The 19,916-nt window shown below is 42.7% G+C and overlaps 1 protein-coding gene across 1 annotated transcript in view; it reads left to right on the plus strand.

Annotated features, from left to right (window-relative positions):
• Positions 1–19,916, plus strand: part of LRRC20 (leucine rich repeat containing 20) — a 295,143-nt gene that overhangs the window by 274,566 nt on the left and 661 nt on the right. The window lies entirely within an intron of this gene.

Consider the following 19,916-nt stretch of genomic DNA (forward strand, 5'->3'; position numbering starts at 1 on the left):
GACTCTGGAGGACTCTACACCTTGATGTCTGTGGGACTCCAGAGGCACCAGCAGCTTCAAATATCTGTTTGCTGCTATGTAATGGTATATTAGCAGCTGCTCTCTTGATTCGATGCATGGATCTGGCAGAAATCTTTCTCAATGTGCCTTTATCTGCATCTGTGCTCTGAATCAGCCACAAATCTCTTACTAGTGCAATGATCACACTTAAGTTTTCGTGAAATATCTAATGTTTTCATACCTCGTCCAAGGCATTGAACTATTTCACTCTTTTCGGCAGCAGAGAGATCCTTTTTCCTCCCCATATTGCTTGAAAATGGTGCTCTGCTTAATAATGTGGAACATCCTCCTTTAGTAGTTTTTCCTTAAATTGGGCTCACCTGCCAATCTAATTATCACAGGTGTCCGAGATTGTTTTCAGTGATCAAAAGAGCCCTGAGACACAATGCCATCCATGAGTTAAACTGAAAAACAAAATATTTAATCTTTGGACACTTAAATAGAATTTGCATAATAATTTGGAACGGTGTATATATATATATTTATATATGTATATATATATATACTGCCCAAAAAAAGCACTAATTCAACTGATAACTGCGCAGTCATGCAATGCTGCACCCAAACAAAATTTACATCCTTTTTTTCACACAAATAGAGCTTTCGGTAGTATTTGATCACCTGTGCGCTTTTTATTTTTTACGCTATAAACAAAAAAAGACCAAACATTTTGAAGAAAAACTATTTTTTACTTTCTGCTATAAAAAATATATAGTAAACTGAAAGTTAGTTATACATTTAGGTCAAAATGTGTTCTGCTGCATGTTTTTGGTAAAAAAAATTCCAATAAATTTATATTGATTGCTTTGTGTGAAAGTTATAGCGTCTACAAACTATGGCATAGATACTGCAATTTACGCCTTTTTTTTTTTTGCTATACAGCGCTGCACTAGTTTAACGGACAATTGCGCAGTCATGCAATACGGTACATAAATGAAATTTATATACTTTTTTCACACAAATAGAGCTTTCTTTTGGTGGTATATGATCACCTGTGCACTTTTTATTTTTGGCGCTATAAACAAAAACATTTTTGAAGAAATTTTTTTTTTAAAAAAAAACAATGTTTTCTCATTTCAGTCATAAAAAATATCCCAAAAAACTAAAATTTCATCTTAACTTTAGGCCAAAATGTATTCTGCTACATGTTTTTGGTTAAAAAAATCTCAGTAAGTGTATTTTTATTGCTTTGTGTGAAAGTTATAGCATCTAGAAACTATGGTATAGATAATGGAATTTGCACAGCTTTTCCTTTCTGACTGCTCATCACATTTCTTGAGGTGCTAAAATACCAGGATAGTACAAACAACCTCAAATTACCCCTTTTTGGAAAGTAGACACCCTAAGCTATCTGCTGAGAGGCATATTGAGTCCATGTAAGATTTATTTTTTTTCCACAAGTTTCTGGAAAATGACAAAAACATTTTTTTTTACACAAAGTTGTCATTTAAATGATTTATTTCTCACACAAGCCATGGGTATATGTGGAATTACACCCCAAAATAATTCTGCTACTTCTACCGAGTATGGGGATACCACATGCGTGAGACTTTTTGGGAGCCTAGCCACATACAGCAGCCTAAAATCCAATGACCACTTTGAAAGCCTGAAGGTGCGTAACTTCCTCATTTCACTTCCTCAATACCTATCACAGTTTTGAAGGCCCTGGCATGCCAAGATAGCACCAACCCCCCCCCCCCCCCCCAAATGACCCCTTTCTGGAAAGTAGACACCCCAAGGAATTTAAAAAGAGGCATGGTGAGTATTTTACAGATCTAATTTTTTCTCACAAGGTTTTGAAATATGAAAAAAGAATAGAAAAAATGTTTTTGTTTTTTTTCTTCATTTTCCAAAAACTTGTGGCAACAAATGAGATCTGCAAAATACTTACCATGCTTCTTATCAAATTCCTTGGGGTGTCTACTTTCCAAAACGGGGTCATTTGGGGGGGTTAGGTACTATCCTGGCATTTCAGGGCCTCCGAAACTGTGACAGGTAGTCTGGAAGTGTAATGAGGAAATAGTCATTTAAAAGCCTGAAGGTGCTTATTGGATTTTGGGGTCCTGTACTTGGCTAGACTACCAAAACGTCTCTCACATGTGGTACCCCCATACTCAGGAGAAGTAGCAGAATGTATTTTGGGGAGTAATTCCACATATACCCATGGCATGTGTGAGCAGTAAATCATTTGACAATTTTGTATAACAAAAAAAAAATTTTGGGTCATTTTCCAAAAACTTGTGGTAAAAAAATAAGTTCTTCTATTGATTCAACATGCCTCTCAGCAAATAGTTTGGGGTGTCTACTTTCCAAAAACAGGTCATTTTGAGGGGTGGGGGCGTTTTATGCCCAGCATTAGAAGTTTATGCTACACATCACTCACTCTTCTAACCACCTGAAGATCAAGCCTTTTCTGACACTTTTTGTTCACATGAAAAAAATCAGTATTTTTTTTCTAGGAAATTAATTTAAACCCTCAAACATTATATATTTTTTTTAAAGCAGACACCCTAGTGCGGGTGTCGGCAACCCGCGGCTCCAGAGCCGCATTCGGCTCTTTTTCACCTTTGCTGCGGCTCTTCTGTGTGCCGGGCGCCCGCTCCCCTCCCTCCTCTCGGGCGGCCGCCCCAAAAGTCAGGACTCTGCAGCTAGCCCAGCAAAGGGCAAACTACGGCCCGGCGGACCTTTTAATACGGCCCGCGGAGCGTGGCAAACATTGGCTGTCAGGATGTAGGCGGGGCAGCATGACGAACTCCTCTCCTCTCACAGTCCGCCCTGAAGACCGGAACGGCGCGGGAACACGGCGAGAGGAACGCGCGGAGCAAAGGTAAGTGAATTGACACAATATGGGGAATGAATTACTATAGGGGGGATGAATTACTATATGGGGGATGAATTACTATGGGGGATGAATTACTATATGGGGGATGAATTACTATATGGGGGATGAATTACTATGGGGGATGAATTACTATATGGGGGATGTATTTTCAGTTTTAAAAATGTGGCTCTCAAAATTAATTTCAATCGTGGTTTTGGCGAGATTTGGCTCAGTTGAAAAAAAAGGTTGCCCACCACTGACCTAAGGATATGATTGTGATTATGATGATACACTGTGGCCCTGATTATCCCTTTGCTTACTGGGCCCTTAAACCCCCTTCATGACCAGAGCGCTTTTTGCAATATATGCAGTGTCGGATTTGTTTTAAATGTTGCAATGGTTTTGCGGCTCCCAGTCTTTTTTTCCCTCTCGGAAACGGGTCCAAGTGGCTCTTTATGTCTTAAAGGTTGCAGACCCCTGCCCTAGTGAATAAAATGGTGGGTACTACAATTTTTTATGGCACATAGTACTCGTGCAGCGATTTTTCAAAAGCAATTTAAAAAAAAAAATACACTTTTTTTACTTTTAATGCACAAAAACACAATATATTGGCCAATTATTTGGTAAGATCTAAAAGATGATGGTATGCTGAGTAAATAGATACCAAACATGACATGCTTTAAAACTGCGTATGCCCTGTGCAATGGCGACAAACTACATACATTTTTAATATCCATAGGCAACGCTTTAAAGGCCTGTAAAAGCTACCATTTTTGATTTACAGAGGAAGTATAGTGTTAGAATTACTGCCCTTGATCTGACGCTCACGGCGATACCTCACATGTATGCTCTAACCGCTGTTTACATACCGGCACAGGGTCAACGCTTGTGCACACACGTGTGCGTGCATGGGAGGGGCGAGGTTTTTTTTTTGTTATTTAGATTTTTTGAATTATTTTTACACTGTACCTTTCATTTTTTATTTGATCACTTTTAATGCTATTACAGGGAATGCAAATATCCCCTATAACTTCAACGGGCATTGTCATATATTCTTTTTTGAGAAATCTGGGGTCTATCAGGCTCTAGATATCTCCTCTGCCCTTACATTATCTAATCAAACCAAAATCGGTGTGATCAGATGCTTTCACAATTTACAAATGGCGCTGTTTATATCCTGTGAAACTGAAGTGATGAAATGCTCGTAGCTTCTGAATTCTTAGACTATAGAGATGATTGGCACCACTCTGGTATCCAATCAGCTCTATGGTCAGCTGGCAGAAATACCGGCTGCATTTTCAGGTTTCTCTGATGGCATGGGACTGCCCGAAAAGGCCGTGGAAGGCAGCGGGGGAGAGGGGGCATCATATCCCGCTGCTTGTAAAAGCAATCTTGCAGCTAATTAGCCACTAGGATTGCTTTTACATGAAAGCCGATCGCTGGCTGAAAAAAAACGATACCAGGATGATGCCTGCAGCTGTAGGCATCATCCTGGTATAACCATTCAAAGTCCAGTGATGTACTAGTACGGTGCTGGTCCTTGTTGGGTGTATATACTATGTTCTTTTCTTTTTTTTTCATATGCAGCCTGTGGACTGAATGAAAAAAAGAGAAGAAATCTCTGCCAGAAAAAGTGTGTGGTATGCCCACCATTAGAATATTCCTCCCTGCATCCACCCACTTCTAATGGTGGGCGCACATTAGGTCACACTTTGCCACATGCTCCTGTTCCAAGATTGTACTAATGTCTAAATAGTGGCACACTTCAATAAAAATTGTCTATGTATAAGTGGTACCCCATATGGAAAAAGGATGACACCAAGTTCCAAACTATCTTGCCACTGCTCCCCATGTAGTCTGGGCATCCGGGGGGCTCCACATAACTATCTTTTCCCTCGTAAATCCAAAACTTATAAGTATAGCCTGTCGTCATCTCACAGGTCTTCTACATCTTGACCCCATATCTGGCATGCTTGCTGGGGAGAAATTGTTTGAATGCAAGGCGGCCAGAAAAATTAATCAGGTACACATCAACGCAGATGTTTTGCTGGGGAGTATAGACATCTGCAAATGTTTGGTCAAGGTGATTTGTGAGGGGCTGATTTTTGTGGAGCCAATCAAATTCAGGGTCACCCCGAGGATGACAGAGTGTATTGTCATTGAAATGCATAAAACACATTATACGCTCATATCTATGCCTGGCCATGGCAGCAGAGAACACGGGCATATGATGAATTGGGTCTGCGGACCAATACAACCGCAATTCATTTCTTTTAGTAATGCCCATGTTGAGAGTTAGGCCCCAAAAAAATGTAAATTCGGAAACCGTAATGAGTTTGCATGCGACTGGTCTGGCAAGGTTTGAATTTGGGTTGGCGGCGATAAATTGTTGTGCATATAAATTGCTTTGATCCACAATCAACGCATACAGATATTCCGTGAAAAACAGCTCCAAAAATCAAGGGGAGTAGTTAAATTTGCTGTTTCTCCTGAATTCCGGGTTGGGCAGTGAATGAGGGAAGTACGGCTACTGCAGAATTTGTGGGCTGTCAATCAGGATTTGCAAGCACATCCGGAAGGATACTAGGAGCTCTATGGGCCTGTGTGCGAATTCTTGGTGGCTGCGGGACAATTGTGCTTGCCACTGCACTGGCTTGTACTGGACTTATGGGACTCGCCACATCACCAAGTCATACTGCAGTGCTGGTATTGTTATTATACAGGATTTATATGGCGGCAACAGTGCTTTACAGTATAACGGGAGACAATACAGCAACAATACAGTTCAATACAAGAGGGTTAGGAGGGCCCTGATCTTGGGAGCTTACAATCTAAGAGGTATGTGAAAGACCAAGATGTACTAGACCGCTGGTACTCGCCAGTTCACCAAAAGGTAGCGCAACACTAGTACTGGCACTCTGCTGCATATGAGAGTCCTAAAAATTTACCGACAAGTGCTAACAGAGATCAGGCCTGATTCTGCGAACACTGTGGTTTTGTGTGCAATGTATCAAGTGACAGTGACCTACTGACACTGCACTTGCTGGGGGAGAAGGGGGGGGGTAAGTGTAGGGGCTAAACGCAGGTGTTGACAGGTGCCGGGCTGATCCCTCTAACGCTGCATTTTTAGGGACGCTATACTAATGTTAACGCTGGTATAGTGCTGATCTGATAAAAGATATTGATCCGTTCAGATACTATACTAGCAATGGAGGTTTATTGTGCATGAGCATGGTCCTGGAAAGGGGTTAAATGTGATGACTGGTGTACTGACGGGCAATCGGACGCTATCGCGGAAGCGCAAATCAAATATATATATATATATATATATATATATATATATATATATGTGATTTTGTGCACCCATACCGCCCTGTAGCAGTATTTATGCTATAGGGCAGTCAGGAAGCAGTTACAGAATCGGTTTGTGTTACGTCGCTGCATTACTTTGACAAATACGCGGTCACTTTAACTGACAAATACTGCACCCAAATTAAATTTACGGCCTTTTTTTCCCACGGATTGAGCTTTCTTTCGGTGGTATTTGATCGACTGTGCGTTTTTATTTTTTGCGCTATAAAAAAAAAAGGCTGCCAATTTAAAAAAAAAACAATATTTTGGACTTTTTGCTATAAAACATGTCCAGTAAAAAAAATTTAAAAATCTAATTTTTTAATTTTTAAAATTGAAAGGGTTAACTGTGTGAGGGGAGTGTTTTACTAGTGGGCGGGGGGGGGTGTACTTTACAGGAACACACTGATCCCGAGAGATAAACTCTTCTCTCAGGATCAGTGTGTTAGGAACTGACAGGGAGCAGAGCTGCATTGTAAACAATGCAGCTGTGCTCTGTGTCACTGTTTGCCGGCAATCGCTGGGACCCGGCAGGTAATGACCAGCCGGGACCCGGTGATTGGCGGCAACGATCGGCGGGGCGGGTAGGGCGGGCTCCTACCTGTTTTGCAAAATGACGTTTTAAACCGTGATTTTGCGCAGCAGTGCCACCTTGTGGCCGTTTTTACACAGTGGCTGGACGGCAAGCAGTTAAGATGCTCACAGACCACTAAAGCAATATACAAAAGCACAAAAGCTGAGTACCTTCCCACAGACCTACTTGTTTTCTAATAATTTATATGTTCTCTTTTTGTACACATTTTAACACTCACATTTTTCTCCCAGATGAATAAGTCAGCACCTATGTGCAGGGCTGTTATTAGACATCATGGGGCCCTGTACAGCCAAACTGATGGGGCCCCCTTTGACCCCACCCTCGTCTAAACCCCTGGTCCTGATTCAAAACAAAATGCAGATACAACAACTAAACCCCTGGTCCTGATTCAAAACAAAATACAGATACAACAACAAGAAACTCTACTGCGTGCTGGATAGACTGCAGGCAAACACCCTGGGAAACATCTCCTACAAGTCTAAGTCCCACTCCGTGAACCTTTTGTAATATGTCCCCTCTACTCCTCCTTTTCATATTACTATATAGTGTATACTATATAGTGTAATATAGTGTATATTTTTAGCACTGATCATTGAATTAGTGTCACTGGTTTTCCACAAAGTGTCAGTTAGCGTCAGCTATAAGTTGCTGATTGCCGCCATTATTAGTATAAAAAAATTCAAATATATATAGTTTGTAGACGCTATAACTTTTGCGCAAACCAATCAATGTACACTTATTGGGAATTTCTTTTTACCAAAAATGTAGCAGAACACATATTAACCTAAATTTATGAAGGTTTTTTATTGGATATGTTTTATAGCAAAAAAGATAAACAACAGTAAAGAGCCTCCATTCTGATATATGTTATGAGATATCTGAGATATGAGGGAAGAAACACACAAACAAATGTAAACAGCAATGGTTATAAAGCTAGAATTAGACTAGAGATAAGAGCAAAAGCAAAGACTGGGCGGTGGGGGGGGGGGGTTGCTTCAACAGTCAGAGAGGGTTGTAAAACTGTGTTTTAGTGAGGAAGCCCACCATGTCCAAATTAAGGCCGTTATCTTTTGTATCAAATAGAGATATTATTCTTAGTTCAAAAGTTTTCCGTTCCTGGATAGTTTTGAAATTTGCTTTAAGATAATGAGGTCTTCCATAGTGTGGTCTGGTTGTGCGAAATGAGGTCCCATAGGTGTGCAGAAGTCATCTTCTTTATGTTCCTTGATGATATGTTTGTGCAAATTCATCCTTGTTCGCAACATCTGTCCTGTTTCGCCAACGTACGATCCTTTGCTACATTTTCTGCACTGGATAAGGTACACAACATTTCTGGAGGTGCAGCTGTATGATCTGGTGATGTTGAAGATCCCTTTTGAGTGTGTGACACTTTTTGATGGATTAATTTGGTTGCACAATTTGCAGAGTTTTTTATTGCAGAGTTTGCTTCCATTATTTGTGACATCATAATCAAAAGGAGGTTTCCTACTGAATATTTTTTTTCTGAGTTTCGGGGGTTTTCTAAAAGCCAGTATAATCAAAGAGTTACGTACAACCCATCATAACAGAGGATGGAAATATTTCAGCAACCCCCAATACTGGCTTTTAGACAGGTTATTACTTTTGCCTCAACACCCCTAGTCTTTGCTTTTGCTCTGTCTTATCTCTAGTCTAATCCTAGTTTTATAACCATAGCTGTGTAGATTTGTTTATGGTTTTTTTTTTTCTGTGTGGTTTTTTTTTTCCCCTCAGATTGTTTTTTTTTTTTTGGCATTCTGCTAAATCTGTGAAGTAGTACTGCTTGGACCTTCAAAAAGGGGACATACCCCGGAAGCTTGCCCTGAAACTTGTATGTTATTGCAAATAAAAAATTATCACGGACAGTAATCGTTTCTGTTACATGTAAGTGCACTTGGCGCCCTGCTGTGTTCCTTTAGCACAGCATTTATGTTGAGACCATTCCTTCCAGCCAGACCAAAATGATTCTCGTTTGCCATTTTCAATGTTAAACATAAATTCAGATTGGGTTTGCGGTTTAAGTTGCGGTGAAAACATTCAGGATCAGGAGGGTCTTTTTGTTTCCATTCTGCTGCCACAGTCTTCCTGGCAGTGATTATGCAGTGTATGATGAAAGGGATATAAATGTGTATCCAATGTCTTTTATGTCCTATTTCCTGTGAAATGGCTGAAAGCTGATTGAAATACTGGTGGAAAATAATCTAAAATTAGTTTTAAGATTTTATCAGAATATAAAATAATTTTCTTTCAGAAATCAGTTCCATTTTTATGTATGCCCAGCATAAAGGTTTGTACTTAAAACTCCTTATCTTTTATTGCTGCCATGTAATAAGAGACTTAGAAAAACTTAACTTTAGAACACTGCTGTTCCTGATGTACAGATGCGTCTTTTAAATGATTTTCAAAAGATAGCTATCCGGTATGAAAGACTGCACCAGATTAAAGCAAAATGCACCAATTTAAACATTTCACAAAACAGTTACGCTTATGGAATACTGTGAATAACTGTCTCAGTTGCTTGTGCTGTTCCCTGAACTGTCAAGTCATCAAAGCTGATCACATGTGCAGCACAATGATAACTTCCTTCCTTTAGAGCAGCGGTTCTCAACCTGGGGGTCGCGACCCCTTTGGGGGTCGAACGACCATTTCCCAGGGGTCGCCTAAGACCATCGGAAAACACATATTTCCGATGGTCTTAGGAACCGAGACACCGCTGCTGTCTCCGGCGATGTGTGGGCGGGATGATACGCTGCTCCTGTCACCTGGCCACACCTCCGGGATCGCTCAGCAGCTCCGCCTCCTCGCCGCTGATTGGCCACCGGAACTGTAGCTCAGGAGAGGCACACAGGCGGCCAATCACCGGCGAGGAGGTGGAGCTTGGAGAGGAGGAGCCGAGCGGCAGCGCGCGTACATCAAAGAAGACCGAGGGAGCTGCCGGAGCGAGTGAAGAGGAGAGCGGCCAGAGAAGGAAGACAGCTGACAGGTAAGTGAGAGAGCGAGCCCAGGCTGGAGCAGGGGTCAGCAAAGTAAGTATCATTGGTGTCAGTGGGAGGAATAGTGCCCCATCATTTGTGTCACTAATACCAACGATGGGGCACTATTCCTCCCCCCACTGACACCAACGATGGGGCACTATTCCTCCCCCCACTGACACCAACGATGTGGCACTATTCCTCCCCCCACTGACACCAACGATGTGGCACTATTCCTCCCCCCACTGACACCAACGATGGGGCACTATTCCTCCCCCCACTAACACCAACGATGGGGCACTATTCCTCCCCCCACTGACACCAACGATGGGGCAGTATTCCTCCCCCCACTGACACCAACGATGGGGCACTATTCCTCCCCCCACTGACACCAACGATGGGGCACTATTCCTCCCCCCACTGACACCAACGATGGGGCACTATTCCCCCCCCCCCTGACCCCAATGATGGGGCACTATTCTCCCCTCCACCACACTGACATCAATGATGGGGCACTATTCCTCCCACTGACACCAATGATGGGGCACTATTCCTCCCCCCACTGACACCAACGATGGGACACTATTTCCCCCCCCCCCTGACCCCAATGATGGGGCACTATTCTCCCCTCCACCACACTGACATCAATGATGGGGCACTATTCCTCCCACTGACACCAATGATGGGGCACTATTCCTCCCACTGACACCAATGATGTGGCACTATTCCTCCCACTGACACCAGTGATGGGGCACTACTCCCACTGACACCAGTGATGGGGCACTACTCCCCCCCACTGACACCAGTGATGGGGCACTATTCCTCCCACTGACACCAATGATGGGGCACTACTCCCCCCACTGACACCAATGATGGGGCACTACTCCCCCCACTGACACCAATGATGGGGCACTACTCCCCCCACTGACACCAATGATGGGGCACTATTCATCCCACTGATACCAATGATGGGGCACTATTCCTCCCACTGATACCAACGATGGGGCACTATTCCTCCCACTGACACCAGTGATGGGGCACTATTCCTCCCACTGACACCAGTGATGGGGCACTATTCATCCCACTGACATCAGTGATGGGGCACTATTCCTCCCACTGATACCAATGATGGGGCACTATTCCTCCCACTGATACCAATGATGGGGCACTATTCCTCCCACTGACACCAGTGATGGGGCACTATTCATCCCACTGACACCAATGATGGGGCACTATTCCTCCCACTGATACCAATGACGGGGCACTATTCCTCCCACTGATACCAATGATGGGGCACTATTCCTCCCACTGATACCAATGATGGGGCACTATTCATCCCACTGACATCAGTGATGGGGCACTATTCCTCCCACTGCAAAATTACAGTTATGAAGTAGCAATGAAAATAATTTTATGGTTGGGGGTCACCACAACATGAGGAACTGTATTAAGGGGTCGCGGCATTAGAAAGGTTGAGAACCACTGCTTTAGAGCTTCCTTGGCGCTAAAGGATAGGAGAGTTTAGTTCCACTTTAAAAAAGAAATATGGGATTTTTTTTTTTAACCACTTGTCCTTCGGAAGATTTACCCCCCTTCCTCACCAGGCCATTTTTTGCTATTCAGAGCTGTGCTATGTCACCTGGTAATTGCTCGGTCATAAAGCGCTGTACCCAACGATGCCTTTTTTTCCACACAAATAGAGCTTTCTTTTGGTGGTATTTGATCACCTTTTAGGTTTTTTATTTTTTGCGCCATAAACAAAAAAAAGACCAAAAATTTTGAAAAAAAGGATATTTCCCATTTCTGTTATAAAAAAATATCCAATAAACTAAAATTTCATCAAATTTAGGCCAAATGTATTTTGCTACATATCTTTTTTAAAAAAAAAATCCCAGTAAGTGTATATTAATTGGTTTATGTGAAAGTTATAGCATCTACAAACCATGGTATGGTAATTTACACAGCTTTTACTTTCTGACTGTTTATCACATTTCTTGAGGTGCAAAAATGCCAGGGCAGTACAAACACCCCCCAAATGACCGCTTTTCGGAAAGTAGACACCCTAAGCTATTTGCTGAGAGACATGTTGAGTCCATGGAAGATTTTTTTTTTCCACACGTTTTTGGAAAATGACAAAAAAAGTTTTCTTTTGTCATTTAAATGGTATATTGCTTATACATGCCATAGTTCTATTTGGAATTACACCACAAAATATATTCTTCTACTTCTCCTGAGTATGGGGATACCACATGGCTGAAATGTTTTGGGAGCCTAGCTGCAGACAGGAACCCAAAATCCAATGACCCCTTTGAAAGCCTGATGGTGTGTAAATTCTTTATTTCACTACCTATTACAGTTTCAGAGGCTCTGAAATTCCAGGATAGCTGAATCCCCCCCCCAAATCACCCCTTTTTTGGAAAGTAGACACCCCAAGGAATTTAATAAGAGGTACGGTGAGTATTTTGCAGATATGCCTTTCCTTCCACTTCACTGCGAGCAATTCATCATTTCTCAAGCAGGCTTTCTCCCCTTTTCTAAATCAGGTATTTACAAGCCGTTAGGAGAATCCCCGGTGATTAGGTGGGGGGTGTGTTCTTCACTGTAAGCACACTGATCAGGATGGCTGTGCTGTGCAGTGTGCTTGAGCTGACAGGGAGAAAAATTGTTTGTAAACAAAACATTCTTCCTCCCCGTCGGAGATGCTCGGTAATTGCCGGGCACCTGTGGGTAATTACCGGCCGGGACCCGGTGATTGACATCCACGGCCATGACTGGCGGCGCAAATAGGGCGCGCGCGCCCCCTACCCGGAAATGCAAACTGCCGTATATATACATGATTCTGCACACAGGTGCCGCCCTGTAGCAGTATATCTGCTGTAGGGTGGTTCTTAAGCGGTTGAAATAATTTGTTGCCCTTTCACAGGTCGTATACATTTTGATCCCATATCTGCCACACTTGCTGAGGAGAAATTGTTTGAATGCAAGGTGGGCAGAAAAATGAATGAAGGACTCATCAACGCAGATGTTTTACTGGGGCGTATACAAAAATGCAAATTTCTAATTAAGGTGATTTACAAGTTGGACAAATTTTGTGGAGCCTATCATATTCATGGTCACCCCGAGCAGGGTGTATTGTCATTGAAATGCATAAATCACATTATATTCTCATATCTATGCCTGGCCATGGCAGCAGAGAACATGGGAAAATTATTAATCAGGTCTATGGCCCAATATGAACGTGACTTTTTCTTTTTAGTAATGCCTATGTTGAGGGTTAGGCCCAAAAAAACTTTTAATTCAGAAACTGTAATAGGTTTCCATGCAAATGGTCTAGCAAGGTTTCAATTTGGGTTGGCGGCAATAAATTGTCATGTGTATACATTTCTTTGATCCACAATCAATCCATACAGATCTTTCATAAAAAAACAGCTCCAAAAAAATCAAGGGGAGTAGTTAAATTTGCTGTTTCCTCCTGAATTCTGGGCTGGGCAGTGAATGGGGAAATACGGGTGCTGCAGAATTTGTGGGCTGCCAATCAGGATTTCGGAACAACGCTATGGGCTCTACGGGCCTGTGTTTGAATTTTTGGTGGCTGCAGGCCACTACTTGTGTTAGCCACTGCACCAGCTTGTACTGCACCTATGGGACTCGCCACGTCACCAAGTGATACTTCAGTGCTGGTATGTAAAAGACCAGGATTTACTAGGTTGCTGGTGCTCGCCAGTTCACCAATATGTAGCGTGGCACTAGTACTGGCACCCTGCTGTATATGAGAATTATCATGCAATTCTAACACCTCAGCCACCTAGGATTGGGGTTAGGTATGCCTGACCTTAGCTGGGACATCTACTCCATCATCTGTGCTATTTTTCAGGGTACCGCTGCTTTGTAAAGGTTCGTGTTCTGAGGCAGATTCTGTCAGTGAGGCTTACCCTGTGCTCTCATCTGACATACTCAGAATCCTGTAGGCTTCTTCACTAGTGTACCTTTCGCTGGACATTTTGGCCACTAAATATATAGGTACCTAGTGTGACTCACGGGAAAAATAGCACCTGGCTGTCAGGGACTGCTTGAACTGCTACAAAAAAAATTACCTGCTAGTGCTTGCAGAGATCAGGCCTGATCTTGCTAATCCTGCAGTTTTGTGTGTGATGTATCAAGTGACAGTGATCTACTGATGCTGCAATTGCTAGGGGGAAGGGGCAGGGGGGTTAAGAGTGGGGGCTAAACGCAGGTGCTGGCAGGTGTCGGGGCTGATCCTGCGAACGCTGCGGTTTTGGGGACACTATACTATTGTGAATGCTGGTACAGTTCTGATCTAATCAAAGATATTGATCCGTTCAGACACTATACAAGCAATGGAGGTTTATTGTGTATCTGAGCTTGTTTCTGGCAATAAAAGGGTTAAATGTGATGAATGATGTAGTGGCAGGCATGATAACTGATGCTAGCGTTATCTGAAGTCGTCTGTGATGCTAATACAGTGATCGGTAAAAAAAAAAAATCTGTACACTGTACTAATGCCACTGGTAACAGGGCAGTGAAAGGGTTAACTGGGGGGCTATCAGGGGGTTAAATGTGACCTAGCAGTGCTTTCTTCTCTCTCTGGAAAGGAATGTGCTCCAGGGAGAGAAGATTGCTTAATTTATTGTGCCTGTGTAATGTAAACCGCTGTCTGCCATGCCCCCCCCCCCCCCCAGCGCTTTCAAATCCTGGATTGTGGAAGGGGCTTGAACAGCTGGTTTAGGCTTTCAGTGGCTCGCTAAGAGCCTGAGTCAGGTGTCAGTCCAGACTCCTGGGTCACAATCTTTCCCCAGCTTGGACCGGCTCTGTGACATCAGCTGACAACGGGCTTTAGTACAAAATAAGTACAAAAGTAATGAATCAAAAGCATATCATAGCCATTAATCAAAATGGTTCCTCAGATCACTCGTGCCAGTTTGAGCATGACCAGAAGTGTCATCACTAGGCTCCACCTGACATGTTGCATCACAGGTCACGTGACTTCTTCAGAGTAACTTAAAATGTTTTCAAATGTTTGGTTTTTTTTTATTTACATATAGATATGGACATCTGTGTGTTGTCACTGCAGGTGCTTAAAGGGTTTAAGGCATTGTTACTAGCTTTATTATGTGACAGCTGTAAAATGTAATCCATTTGGTTAACATATCTATTTTAAATGAAAGCTCTGTCTCGTGAATATACTCTATGAATGAGTTCTATACAGCATGAAATGCGTACTGTGTTATAACCCCCTGTATGTCCCTGACTTACTAAATAAAAGATTATATGATTAAGCATTCACCCGAAATGCAATCATATGTTATCCTCAGCTGTGTGATGATTAATAAATCGCTAAATGCGTTTTATTAATTACAAATTCAATACAAATTCTGCACACTTAAAAATAATAACTTTAAGTCTGAAGATAAGTTAAAACACCCAAACAATATATATTTTCTGTATGCAGAGACTCTGGAGAATTAAATGGTGGCAGTTCCAAATCTTTATTAACCTCTTGCCGACCGCGCATAGCCGAATGACGGCTTCACCGCGGCCGGCCAGTTCTGGGTGGACGTCATATGACGCCGATCCCCGCTCTGACAACTGCCGGTTCTCGGCAGTACTTTCCTCACGATCTGACAGCGTGAGGAAAGTGCAGCCGAGAACCGGCACATGCATTTCCCTGTGATCAGCGTGTCATTGGATCCGTAGGACACAGCGATCACGGAGATCGCCGGGTGCGCGCCCCCTGGGGAGAGAGGGACAGACATTATATTTTCTGAGAACATAATAAAAAGATGGTACTTCCAAGTTTTTATGTCACAAAATATTTGTGCAACTGTTTTACACCTATATTTTTAGTGAAAAATGCACTTAAAATTAAAGTCCACACAAACACAACACGCATTGAGACTGCAGTAAAAGTGATCAAGACATTTTACAGCAGCCTACGTCACTTTTAACTAAAGCTCAAAAGCCATAAAAAAAACAAGCAAGTTCACATGTAGGACACGTACAGTAATTAACAGTCAAAGGGTTATTTGAAACCTTAATGAAGCAAATACAGTGGATATAGAAAAGGATTACCCCTGTTTAACCACTTGCCTACAGGGCACTTATACCCCCTTCCTGCCCAGGCCAATTTCCAGCTTTCAGCGCTGTCACACTTTGAATGACAATTGCGCGGTCATGCAACACTGTACCCATATGAAATTTTTATCATTTTTTTGAGACAGAGCTTTATTTTGGTGGTATTTAATCACCTCTGGGATTTTTATTTTTTCTTAAACCAAAAACCACTGAAAATTTTTTAAAAAAAGTTTTTTCTTAGTTTTTGTTATACAATTTTGTAAATAAGTGATTTTTCTCCTTCACTGATGTGCGCTAATGAGGCTGCAGTGATGGGCACTGATAGGCTGCACTGATGGACACTGATTGGTGGCACTGATGAGGAGGCACTGGTAGGTTGCACTGATGGGCATTGACAGGCATCACTGATGGGCACTGAAAGGCAGCACTGATACAGGACACTGATATATGGCACTGATAGGCGGCACTGTTAGGCGACACTGACTGGCACTGTTAGGCGGCACTGACTGGCACTGTTAGGCGGCACTGACTGGCACTGTTAGGCGACACTGACTGGCACTGATAGGCGACACTGGCACTGATAGGTGGCACTGATTGGCATTGATAGGTGGCACTGACTGGCACTGATGGGTGACATTGAAAGGCAGCTCAGATGGGCACTGATATGTGGCATTGATGTGGCACTGATGGGCACTGGCACGTGGCACTGATGAGCACTGACTGCTGGCACTGATGGACACTGACAGGTGGCACTTCTGGGGCTACACTGATCATCAGGGCACACTGATCATCAGTGCCCTGATGATCAGTGTACATGTCCCCTCCGCGGAAAGCCGATTACCGACTCTCAGCGTGACAGCTCGAGAGGAGAGAAATGCCGATAACCGGCATTTCCGTGTTTACATGTGAGCAGCTGTGATTGGACACAGCTGATCACATGACCAAGCCGACATCTTCAGCTCTTTCCGTGATCTGCTGTGTCTGAGGGACACAGCGCACCGGCGATCGCCACGCTGCGCGCTCTCTGAGCCGCGCATGCGCGGTGAGAATGGAAGGACGTCCTATCAGAACGAGAGAACCACCTTGCGCCCGTCATTGTACTATATGGCAGGCAGAAGGTGGTTAAAATAATAAAATTTTGTTGCTTTGCAGCCTGAAATCAAGACACAGTTTTTGTTTTATCCAGCTGTATTTACTCAATGCAACTTAAAACATCCAAGTGATATACCACCATGTCAGAAAAAAATAAAAAACAACAGAATCACTGAGTTTGAAAAACCTTCAGTGTCATTTACAACTCTGCTTACTACTCTCCTACTACTCTTAGGGCTCGTTCACACTTGACTGTTTTACCCACACTTGCCAAACGCCCCTATAGCGTTTGGCAATCGTTGGGCCGGCGATTGCAGAGCGGTTTTTAACGCTCCGCAAACACCGCATGCGCGGTTTAGCAGTGGTTGCTAGGCATTTGCCGAGCATTAAAAATGCCCCACAAATGCCTATAATGAAGTTTGAATGGTGTTACCGCTCCACAAATGCCCCTCGTCGCAACCGCACCGCAAACGCCCGGCCGGCACATAGACTAGAATAGGAGGCTTCAACGCCTCCTGACTTGTCCAGAGGAGTCCGTTTTGTCGTGACGCTAATGCTCCCGTTAGAACAGCACAATGTGCAGAATTGTAAGAGGCGTTTGGGAAGCGGTAAAAACGCTTCCCAAACGCCTCTCTGCCGCCTGCACACAACGCTAGTGTGAACGTAGCTTTACCGTTGGGGTCCCCAAGGTCCTGTCCTTGGACCTCTCCTATTCTCGATTTACACTTCTTCCCTGGGTCAGCTGATAACTTCCCATGGTTCCCAATACCATTTCTATGCTGATGATGGACAAATCTACTCTTCAGCTCACCCCATCAGTTTCCTCACGTATCGCTAATTTACTAACATACATATCAAACTGGATGTCACACCACTTCCTAAAACTCAATCTATCCAAAACTGAGCTCTTAATATTTCCTCCCCCACCTGCCTCTTCCCCTGATCAATAGGACAACTATCAACTCATCCCCGCATGCCAGGGTGCTAGGGGTAACACTGGATTCTTTTTAACCATTGATACAACAAAGCTTCTACTTCACTCACTGGTTATCTCTCGCTTCGACTACTGCAACTCCCTCATCATTGGCTTACCTTTACATAGGCTATCCCCCTTTCAGTCCATCAAGAATGCTGCTGCCAGGCTCATCCACCTTACCAACCATTCAGTGTCTGCTACCCCTCTCTGCCAATCTATCCACTGGCTTCCACTCACCAAATGAATAAAATTCAAAATACTGACAACAACCTACAAAGCTATCCACAACTCTTCCTTCAGCTACAACACCAACCTGGTCTCAAAATATCAACCAAACCACTCTCTTCGATCCTCCCAAAACCTTCTCCTCCTCTGCTCGCCTCCAGGACTTCTCCCGAGCTTCTCCCATCCTATGGAACTCCCTACCCCAATCTGACTATCTCCTAATCTATCCACCTTCAGACAATTCCTGAAAATCCTTCTCTTTAAAGAAGCCTATCCTGTTTCTAACTAGTAACCTGCTTTTTACTTCCTCCATCAGCTAATCTCCCACAGCTGTTACCTTTTTGTATCACTCAACTCTTCCTCTTAGACTGTAAGCTCTAATGAGCAGGACCCTCTGTTTCCTATTGTACCAAATTGTATTGTAATGTCTACCTTTATTTTGTAAAGCGCTGCGCAAACTGTAGGCACTATATAAATCCTGTATAATAATAATAGTAATAATAATAATAGAGGGGATATCTTCCAATGGTGGCACTAATTCTGGTGACCGTGATGACACACTCGCAATCTCTCCATTTGGAGGGATTTCCTCCTATTTCTTGTTTTGGTTATGGAACAGGAAGTGAAGGGAAATCTCGACAATGGGACACAGATTCCCCCAAAATAAAAAATTACCATGACCCTCTACTGAAAATACACACAAAAAATTCTCTTACGCCTGACCTTTTATATAGATAGATACTTACTTATATGTGTATATTTGTTGTTTGTACTCGCAGAAAAGCCTAAAACACATTGACACTAAAGCTGTTTTTTAATCTTACTTAATACATGCTGATCTAGATCAGACCCTAATCTAGCTAGTTTATCTGTATGGTATTATTTTTTTCACACAGACTTGCTTCTTTTCTTGTATAGTTTTATCCTCTGACTAGGAGAAAAAGATACAATATATCTTTTTTTTTCCCCTCAATTCAGAAGGACAAAGAGTAAAGGGGCGGGTTTTACAGAGTAATTATTGTGACAGGCAATTACAGGGTATCACAGTGAGTCATGTAATTGGGAGACTTAGTATGAGACCCAGAGGGGTCCATAACTGCTTGGTCTTTGTGCTTGGAGTACATTTCCAGCATAAACATTGGTGTAAATATATGTGGCACCTCGAAAGAAGGCACACCTCCATGACATTGTAACTGTGTAATGCGGGTATCATCCATTTAAGAAAACTGTAATAAAGTAAAATATGATGCTAAACACTCTGAAAATAAATTTTGGGTTTAAACTTTAAATTTTGTATCTGTGGCAGAAAAAAAAATCTATTTGCCAATTTTTTATTTGTGGCATGGTATGGATGTATTGATAAAAAGGAGAAAGGCTACTTCAAGGAACATAACATTTTACATTCATTATTCATGAACATAAACCTTTACATAATTTTTGTAACTCTGAAACAAATGTGCATTAATGTTTTTACACTTAAAAGGATTGGTCACGCTCAAAAGCTTATGTGGGCATTACCTAGCCTTGATGATATTAAGAAATTTCAATCTGCATTATGCTCTGTATGGCGCCAGGGCAATACAACTAAAATCAGGCAGATTCATTTTAAATTACCTAAAACCAGCCCTAATGCGTAGGGCTTGAATATCACAGAATTAATTCAGACTTTTCATAGGGCACTCGTAGTCTTTTAAACACTTTTCTAAGAAGGCT

Source organism: Staurois parvus, unplaced genomic scaffold (genome assembly GCF_062004578.1).
Source record: "Staurois parvus isolate SC_StPar_1 unplaced genomic scaffold, SC_StPar_1.0 ptg000393l, whole genome shotgun sequence".
NCBI lineage: Eukaryota > Metazoa > Chordata > Amphibia > Anura > Ranidae > Staurois > Staurois parvus.